Source organism: Rhincodon typus, chromosome 11 (assembly GCF_021869965.1).
Source record: "Rhincodon typus isolate 14 chromosome 11, sRhiTyp1.1, whole genome shotgun sequence".
Taxonomy (NCBI): Eukaryota; Metazoa; Chordata; class Chondrichthyes; order Orectolobiformes; family Rhincodontidae; genus Rhincodon; species Rhincodon typus.
The window spans coordinates 14,330,532-14,341,204 of record NC_063342.1 but is presented as its reverse complement, the minus strand read 5'-3'; the positions used below and the strand labels follow the sequence as shown (position 1 = coordinate 14,341,204).

At 42.0% G+C, this 10,673-nt stretch overlaps 1 protein-coding gene across 1 annotated transcript in view; it reads right to left on the bottom strand.

Annotated features, from left to right (window-relative positions):
- Positions 1-10,673, bottom strand: part of ripk4 (receptor-interacting serine-threonine kinase 4) — a 57,572-nt gene that overhangs the window by 23,602 nt on the left and 23,297 nt on the right. The window lies entirely within an intron of this gene.

Genomic DNA, 10,673 nt, shown 5'->3' with positions numbered 1-10,673 from the left:
GAAATGTCAGCTTTCCTGCTCCTCTGATGCTGCTTGGCCTGCTGTGTTCATCCAGCTCTACACCTTGTTATCTCAGATTCTCCAGCATCTGCAGTTCCTACTATCTCCTCTCAATAACTGGAATCATCCCTGTTTCTGTAATTATTTAACAAACCTCACTCGAATCTGCCATTGGCCATAAAACCCTTGAGCCGGAGAGTGATAAATAACCCAGGCTTCCTCCCTCCTGAAAGTTATCCACTGATGTCAGCTGTAAAGCGTCTGAGTGCCTGATTCAGATACCCAGGACTTGCACCACAAATTGTAGAGATTAAGAATCAATTAAGTACCAAAGAGTGAATGCTCGCTCAAAGAAAGTCATTGTGTTCACACAATATCCCCACTCCATCTATTCAAAGGCCAGTTTATTTTTCTTCCTGCTTTTCAGAAGGTTTAATGCTTATGTTACACATTATTGCCCATAATGTGCTCTCATGAAAGTCAAGTCAGGACCTGGTTTTCAATAGGAATTTTTGTTTTTCAATCAACAACTTGTATTGATATTTATAAGTCTTTAACATAATAACGTCCTGGGGCAATTCACAGGAGTGTTTTGGAGCAGAATTTGATACTAAGCCACATGAGGAGAAATTGGGCCAATAATTAAAAGTATGTTTAAAAAAAAAGGAGAGTCAAAAGGAAGAAAAAGAAGAGGTGTAGACCAATGGTTTGCAATTCCAACATGGATTCAAATCCCGCGCTAGACCAGCATTTACTATCCATGCCCAATTGAGGGACTAGTTAATAAATTCCAACTTTTTTTAATGAATTCAAATTCCACTATCTGAGGAAGTGTCACTGGACCCGAAACGTTAAATCTGTTTTTTCCTTCACAGATGCTGCCAGACCTGCTGAGCTTTTCCAGCAACTTGTTTTTTGTTCCTGATTTACAACATCTGCAGTTCTTTCAGTTTTTATCTACTATCTGCCATGACAGGTTTCGAATCCAGCTCTGGAGTGCCTGGATTAATTGTCTCGTGATGAGAAATCTTTCCCATTATTGGCATCATGCAGTGTTTAAACATTATGCACACACAATACACTGAAAACCCAGTTGTGTGAGAAGGATAGGTCTACCATTGTAGGTTACAACAACTTTACCACTCTCAAAGAAATTGCACTGCTTGCGCTCTTACTCAGGTCAAGATGACAAGAATTAGATCAATGTGGGGTGAAATAATGCAAGAAAATCTAGGCCTCACGTTTGAAGAGTACAGACAGTCTAATTGCCAGCACCTAAGAAAACGTTACAAAACAAGAATCAACATAGTGCAATCCAGAGGGAGGAAAATGAAAAGAAAATGGTTCAACCCGGGAACTGACCAATACAAGAATTTCTTCACAGGTGCCACTTTTAGATTCCAGTACAAGGATCTAACACGATGATAAATACCATAGGAGCATCATCACCTCCAAGCCACACACCATCCTATCTTGAATATACAATCGCCATTCAAATAGTCCTGAAAGTGCAAAGGATCACATGGCCAACCACTTTTGGATTGTCAGTTGGGCTCAGTGTACTTAGAGTCATGTTCTTTGCAGGAACATTGAACTTGTACATGCATTATCCATGTTCCAACTCAACAAAACATGTAAGACCATTCGCTGTTTTTTTTCCTTTGTATAAACCCTAAATAATCTTAAGGTCAGAAATCACACGACACAAGGTTATAGTCCAATAGGTTTATTTGAAAACACAAGCTTTCGGAGTCTTATTCCTTCTTCAGGAGTAAGACTCCGAAAACTTGTGTTTTCAAATAAATCTGTTGGACTATAACCTGGTGTCATGTGATTTCTGACCTTATCCACCCCTGTCCAACACCAGCATCTCCACATCCTAAATAATCTTGGCAGTTAACTCTCAATTAGCAATAATTGCTGCATTGTCCATGCCAATGCCTTCTCTAGTCAGCATTCACTGGTCAACCAGCCTATCAGCACTCTCCTCTCACATAGTACAAAATGCTTGTTTTCCCCTTAAACTGATATTCTTGTTAATTATCCTGATGAGAGAGATAAAAAGATTCAACAAAAATGTGTCTTCTTCCAGGAGTATCACCATTCCCTCTTCAAAGCTGGAGAACAGTTTGCCATTTCCTACACAAGGACTCTATTGGTTCAAGGTAATGCCCCATCAGTGCTCCTCTTAGGGCAGTTAGAGATGGACAATAAGCTGCTTCTCAACCACACAGGATATTATAAAATTCAACCAGAACGAAACCCAAGTTGAACCCACCCTGTTCTGTGTCTAACCTGCTTTTATGCCCTATTTTGTATGCAGAGATGATGTTATTTGTATATTTCAGGCATCACACATTATATTTGCCCGTGGGAAGAGAGTACCAAAACTAGCATATATCAATATCATTAAAAATGGTATTATAAATCCAAATCTGCCTCCCCGGCACCCTCATTATAATTTTTTTTTCAATCCTCCTCTCACTACTAGGAAGTTTACGATTCCACATTGGCTCTTTGATGGTGAGGGGCATCATTGCTATTAATCGGCTCGGACGATTATTGTTGGGAAGCTGTGACTTGGGAAACATGCCATTGTTCCAGTAATACAGCAAATGAATTGTTGTTTCCCCCAGCTTTGTCTAATTTGTGAAATCATGTAGTACATCACCAAGAGGAACAGCTATACAATGTTGCACAACTCATTATGTTTAATGGCACTGGGCCATTTTATATAACGTTAGGAGATAATAAGGGCTGCAAGTGCTGGAAGTCAGAGTCGATAAAATGTGGAGCTGGAGGAACACAGCAGATCAGCATCGGAGGAGCAGGAAAGTCGACATTTCAGGTCTGGACCCTTCATCAGGGTCAATTTAAGCTAATGGATAGTGGCAATTGAATTGGAATAGTGACACCTTGCTTTTGAAATTGCACCTATCTGGATGACACAAGGAATGTATGCGGCTTAACATATACTTGTTGCGGTTTTAGTCACTAACCTCTATTTTGGTAACAATCATAGATTTGGCCAATCAAGTCCACACCAAACCTGAAGAGTGTTCCACCCAATCCCTGTAACTTGATATTTCCGGATGGCTAATACACCTCACATACACATCTTTGGACTGTGGGAGAAGGAACCCCACACAGACACTGGAAAAATGTGCAAACTCCACACAGACAGTCACTCAGGAGTGGAATTGAACCCAAGTCTCTGGTGCTGTGAGGCAACAATGCTAACCATTGAGCCATTATGGTGACATTTGGTAAGCAGCAGTCTTTAAACAGCACCTCCCAACAAGTGTTTTGCTGTGTAAGATGTGATTTTGCCAGTGTCAATTTACATCCAGCTTTCCCACCAGTCTCTTAGCGTACTCCATAGAACACAGCAAGTATTCACAGAGCACCTTTAATTGAACTAAAACAAAATTCACAGGTGCACTGACAAACAAGATTTGACATCAACTCACACAAGGAGATTAATAAAAGCAGATGAACAAAAGCTTGATCCAAGAGGTGGATTTTGAAGAGGGCCATAAAGGGGAAAGCAAGGGTGACGCTGTTTAGATGGGAATTTCAGCATATAACCACCTAGTCAGCTGAGGGCATGTTACCAACAGTACACCAATTAAAACCAGCAGGTTTTAAATTGCTTGAATTCAGAAGATCATAGAAGCCTCAAAAAAGGTGTTGGTCTGAAGGGTGTTATAAAGCTAGGGACAGACTGGGCCAGAAAGTAATTTAAAAACAAGGATCTAAATTTTAAAAATCTAGGAATTGCTTAAACAGGAACCAATGTTGCTCAATGGTAATGGGTCAATGAGTTGGTACTATAGATTCTATATTACAGATTCCTTTGTTAGATCAAGAAAATTAAAGTTTCAAACCACCAAATCAACATTAATGCCCACCAGTGCCCACAGTTAGTAGCCTCCATATCTCAGAGTCAGAGATCCTGGGTTTAAGTTCAACTCCAAACAAATTGAGCAGAAAATCTAAGTGAGCTGCTACAGGAAGTGCTGCACCATTTACAGTATTATCTTTTAGGCAAGTCATTAAACTGAAAGATGAATAAAATCTGTGATCATTTTTGAAATTTGGATTGTTGTGAAAAAAAGGGTGTATATAACATATGATGGATGTGTTGCGCTTAGTTTTAAAATAACAGGTCAGAACGTCATTCTGGAATAGTCATATTAATATATCAGTTCCGAGAAAATATGTGACTGCCTTCAAGACTTGGGAAATCCACAGAATGTATAAAGGGTTTATACATTTGGGCTTATAACTGACAGAGTAAACACATTGAGCCATTAGTTTTGCTTTCAGTTAATTTCAGGAAAAAAAAAGGGCTTTATTTGAAAAGGATCAAGGGTGGAGTTCAATGCAAGTTTTAGTTTTCTCCCCCAGAGTTTAGTTCAATTCAATGGAAAGAAATCACTGCAGGAACAGTGTTTTTTTCTTTTAAGTTTGCACAACTTTTAGTAGATCTTCAGGTTATTAGAAATGTAAAGTTCAGAATTGTGAAAGGTTCATGCTGTTACACTCAAGCAGAATTGAAAATTGTCCTGACAGCTTAAGACAAAGAAAGTAGATGGAGTCCGTTAAATAGAAATTTAAAAAGAGTTGAAATAGGAGAATAAGTTCTCTGGAGTCATGGATAGTTTTGGGAAATAGGTTAAAAATTTGTTTAAATATTTGCGTTAAGACATACATCATATAGAGCTTAAGGTTGTTTCCCAAGAAAACACAACCTACATCCTTTTGTAGAAGGACAACTGTAGCCTCATGTGAATGTTTCGTAGAATCCCCACAGTACGGAAACAAGCTATTTGGCCCATCAAGTCTGCACTGACCCTCCAAAGAGCACCCCACCCAGACCCAGCTCCGCACCCAATCACTGTTGAAATGACTTCACAGAGGCCAGTATCCCATCACCAAATCACCCTTTATTTACACATGGAGAGTCCTACACATTGATCCAGTCTCCTCAGAACCAGATCTGAGTGAACACAAACTCTGACATTACTGTTGTTATTTCTCCCCCATCACCACGTCAACCTTTATTTACATGTGCACAGTATACTGGCTGTGACCAGCCAGCTCAGAGTCAGTTCCTCAAGTCAGGAGACTCTGAATCCCGTGTTTAGACACCCCTGTTTATATCTGTTAGTCAGGGCTCCCTGATTGGGGCGGTTAACCTCATTCAATCAGGGAACTCATTCTATGAGGTCCACCTGGCTGACCTCATTCCAATCACTACATCCCTCCCCCTTTCAGTCTGAAGACATAGGCAGATTTTTTTTTTGTAGCTCCTCATGGGGCATTTTAGTACCAGGTCAGGTTTCTCCAACTCTGCCTCTGATATGGGCGGCATGCAATGCACAGTAGCTCATCTCTTGCACCTGGAGCATTGAAGAAATTCATTCTCCTCTTCATGAGGCAAAGGCATTGAAGCAGTGACATCATCCAAGTCCATCTCAGATTCCAAGGTATCTTCAACGCTTGATGGAGTGAGAACCCACAGGTTCCAGAACAGTCAGAAATGCAGTGGAGGAGCCAGGCATGTTCTGTTCCTGCACCATTTGCAGCTTTCATGTGGTCCACGTGCTTGTCCAGGACCATCGCACTTATCCGAACCTCATACATCACTGGACCTGACCTTGCGTCGGCCATGTCTCTTACCCATGCAGGTGCATTCCGGCGGTTCCTACACCAAATTTCTTCCCCTGATGTAAACCGTCTCTGTCACTTAACAGAGTCTTGTGTCCGATATTGACATTTCTAATGCTGCTTCACCCTCCCTCCTCCCCACCAATGTCTGCGAAGATCAGTCTGGTGAGGAGTGTTCTCCCCATTAACAACTCTGCTGGAGGAGTGGTGTTACAATCAAATAGGAACCAGGAAAGTTTGGTATTGAGTGAACATAGAACATAGAACAGTACAGTCCCTTTGGCCCACGATGTTTTACAACCTATTATCCTACCCTAAGATCAAACTACCCTGTACCCTTCATTTTACTAGCATCAGCTGTAAGCTGTTTCGTTAAGTCTGCCTTCAAAGTTTCGATTGCTCTTTCTGCCAGACCATTGGGTGACGGATGATATGGAAGTGTCCCTATATGAAAAATACCATTCAACTTTAGGAAATTCTCAAACTCCCTGCTGATAAACAGTGGCCTGTTATCTGTGACTAACACTTGAGAGTCCGTATGTTGCAAAAGATGCACAGTTTGTCCCCGTGTTTTAAGAACGAACTGTACGCACATCCAGCCATTTTGATTGGCATCCACAATGACCAAGAACATTGAGCCCATAAAAGGGCCTGCATAGTTGACATGTAAATGAGTCCACGGTTTACCCGGCCATTTCCATACATGTGGGGGAGCTGCTGGCAGTAACTTTTATCCTTGTTGGTTCTCTGGACACTGCCCCACCAACACAGCTATGTCAGCATCCAGTCCTGGCCACCAGACATAACGTGTCACCAACATCTTCATTTTGGAAACCCCTGGATGACCCTGGTGGAGTACAGCCAGTGTCTGGTGGCAACCTTTGTTTGGGACAATCTCTCATGCTCCCTATAACAATATGCCATCCGCTTCTGTAATCTGGTCTCTCTGGGTTCAAAAAGGTTTCAATTCTGGCTGTGATGGCCCTTTTGTTTCCCCCATCACCACCAGGACCGGATCGTTTCTGCATCCAGAGTCTGATATTGTCAGCTGGGACAATAAGTGTGTCCAGAAAATTTAAAACCATTACAGATTCTTCCAGTCGAAGTACCCACAGGGGTGTTTCTGCCACTGCGGGGGGCAGTTCAATGCATCCACATTTACTACTTGGCCTCCCAAGTAGTAGGTGTTCTAACTTATAATTATACGCACTTAGTATTAGATCTCACTGCTGAATTCAGCCTGAATTTATGGATGGCACTGCCTGGTCGTCTTTAAGTAGACCTACCATGGCTCTAAGGTCTGTTATTATTACAAATTTACATCCGTAAATGTATTGGTGAAACTTTGCAAGTACGCATAGCTCATGTCCAGCTTCATGGAGGATAGTGTCCCATGGCAGCTTTATGTATAAGTCCTCTGGGCATTAGGGACATGTCCAGGTGCAAAAAAAACTATTTACCATTTGTTTAAAATCTCCACAAACCAACCTGTCAGGCTTCACAATCAGTATGACCGGTGCAGCCCATTCCACAAACTGAACTGGTTTGATGATTCCTTCGTTTTCCAGCTTCCTGATTTCTGTCTCTACTTTTGCCCACAAGGCAGGTGGCACTGGGCAGGCCTCGCAGATTCATGGAACTGCTTCCTGCTCAACATACAAGGTGGCCTTGTCTCCTTTGATTGTCCATAGACCTTCTGATAAATGTTCGGATATTTAATTTCAGGCAGCCATTTTCTAATCGTAAAATGTTGAGCCAATCCAGGTGAATCACTTTCAGCCAATTTCACCCCATCAAACTTGGGCCCATGGCTTTTACTACAATCATTGGTAACTGAACCAGCTGCTTCCCATAAGAGATCAGAACCGAAGCCGTTCCCTTATTCTATAAAAGGTTCCCCAGTGTAGGTTCTCAGTCTGGTAAAGGTCTTGCACAAACTTCAGGGTTGGAGTCCAGAGCAAATTTTGTGAAAGACTGGTTCTGTGATCACTGAAACAGCCACCCTGGTATTGACCTCCATGAGAATCGGGTGACCATTTAACCAAAAATTTATTTTGATTGGTTCTGGTTTGGATGTTGCTAAGCAATTTTGATGTTCCAAAGCAGATGTAGGTGGACGTTCAAGGGTGTGCACTGTCCTGGATATCAGCCTACAAGTTCTCTTACTTAATTTAGATCTAGTGGGACGCCTTGACTCCACATGCTGGCAGCAACTACAATGGCTCGCCAGCACGGATCCTGAAGAAATTTAAACTGTTTGGCCGAGGCTTGACTTTGTTTTGTGGTTTTGCCTTGGGCTGACCTAGAGTCCCTGTGTTCTGGATGTGTCCTGAGTGAGCCTATGCAAATGCCTTCACTCAGGTGGAGCACCCCCCAAGCTCAGTCAGATTGGTGAGGGTGTTCACTTCTGTTGGAATACCACGTAACTGATATGCTCCACTTGCCATGTTTTCCAATGATGAAGCCAGTTGTAGTGCCTGTTTGAAGTCCTGTTGGGCTTCAGCTATTCAGAGCTTTTGCGTGGTTCCATCATTAATCTCAAATGCCAAACCACCTCTCAGCATCTCATTAAGAGTTAAACCAAAGTCACATGCTTCTCCCAGACGTCTTAATCTAGTCAAAAATCCCAATACAGATTCCCCTGGTTCTTGAATTGCAAGCAAATCCGAAAGCATCTCAGAATTAGAGGAGGTTTGGAGCTGTAATATTCCTTAATTGAATCCTTCAACTCTTGAAAGATTTTAGTATGTAGCGCCTCAGAGAAAGTTAGGCTCCTAGTAACCAAAAAAAGCTGTTAAGGAGAATTACTCGTTGCTTTTCATCTGCCCCAATGTCCTTTGCCTGGAAAAAATAATGCATTCTTTCCATATACTGGGCCTAGGCTTTGATGGCAGGATTGAACAAGTCAAGCTTCCCAAATAACGGCATGATGCCAGAAATGCTTATCCCAACTCAAAGATGTCTGTAGTGAATGAATTTCTTCAGGAGCTTGCTTTGCTCTCGTTGCCACTGAAATGACTCCGCAGAGGCCGGTATCCCATCACCAAATTACCCTTCATTTATAGAACCTCTGACACCCCTGTTTGTATCTGTCAGCTAGGGCTCTCTGGTTGAACCAGATTAACATCTCCAATCAGGGAACTCATTCTATGAGATCTACCTGGCTGACCTTGTTACACCTGTAACCCCACATTTACAATGGATAAAACACCTTTAAAAGTAATTTGTTGATGACCCTGGGCACTATGGGCAAAGACGCATGGCCAATCCACCTAACCTGCACATCATTGGAGTGTGGGAGGAAACTGGAGCACCAGGAAACCCACGCAGACACAGGAAGAATGTGCAAACACCACACAGACAGTCACAGAAGGCTAGAAACAAACCCTGAGTCCCTAGCGCTGTGATTGAACATGTTGACCACTGAACTACCCTATCACCAGTCATTGTAGTTAGTCACTGTCAGTGAACTAAGCAAAAATAAATCTACTAAGCCAGCTTTCATTCTGAGCTCCGGCATAGCCAGTATTACCATCAGCTGGCATATAAAAGATACCCTGGCATATTTTGAAGTTTATTTATTTGACCAGCACCCATAGAGCAAATTATCTGGTGATTATCATGTTATTATTTGTGGGAGCTTACACTGCATAAAGTTTGCTGTCCTTCCTGTTTTGCAACAGTGATTGCATTTTAAAAGTAATTTGTTGATTGTAAGCATTGGAACATCCTGAGGTTGTGGCTGGCATTACATAAAGAATTGGAGATGGGAGGTCGTGTTGTAGCTGCACAGGACATTGGTTAGGCCACTTTTGGAATACTGCATTCAGTTCCGGTCACTCTTCTATAAGCAAGATGTTGTGAAGCTTGAAAGTGTTCAGAAAAGATTTACAAAGATTCTGCCAGGTTTGGAGAGTTTGAGCTACAGAGAGGTTGAATAGGCTGGGGCTATTCTCCTTGGAGCATCGGAGGCTGAGTGGTGACCTTATATAAGTTTATAAAATCATGAGGGGTGCAGATAAGGTGAATAGACAAGGTCTTTTACCCACGGTGGGGGGAGGCCAAAATTCGAGAGCATAGGTTTAAGGTGAGAGGGGAAAGATTTAAAAGGAACCTAAGGGGCGACTGTTTCACACAGAGGGTGGTGAGCATATGGAATGAGCTGCCAGAGGAAGTGATGGAGACTGGTACAATACAACATTTAAAAGGCATCCGGATGGGTATATGAATAGGAAGGGTTTAGAGGGATGTGGGCCAAATGCTGACAAATGGGACTAGATCAATGTAGAATATCTGTTTAGCAAGGACAATTTGGACTGAATGGTCTGTTTCAGTGCTGTACATCTCTATGACTGTAAATAAAAGTCAGCCTTTAGTGTGTTTAAGAATGTGGAATTTGAGGAAGTCTTTGAAATTGGGAAACTTTTACAATTTGTAACAAGACTCTTTTTGCTGCTGCTCCACTTAAAATTCTGGGATTAATTTTGCACCCTTTTTGAGACAGCAAAATTTCAGGAAATTTGCCTGAATTAATCTTGGGACAGTCATTGTAACATGCTAAGGGATGTTCAGGCAATGTGTTGTGTGTGCACCACAAACAAGGACATGGGACAAGTGCAGGAAATTGGGATTAGCACGCTTTTAGTGGTAGTTATATCAGAGTAGACTCGATGGGCCGAATGGCCTTTTCTGAACTGCATGAGTCTATGAATAACATTTGATTTACATTTCCTCAATGTTTGCCATCGGATATTTGTTTTCCACCTTGATTTTCCTTGTCTTTGGATATGTTCAAGACGTGTATTCAACTGGCATTCCATGGAAGCATAAACATGTTAACAGCCTAGTGGGGTTTTCTCTTTCTGATTAACCACCAGAATCATCACAAGATAAAACCTTACTCCTCACTCACTCCCCCCCACAGTGTTACATAAATGCAAGTCATTGTTGGCGGCTATTGCTTCGGCTTGAAAAGCACACTTGACGGCAGCAAACCCTCC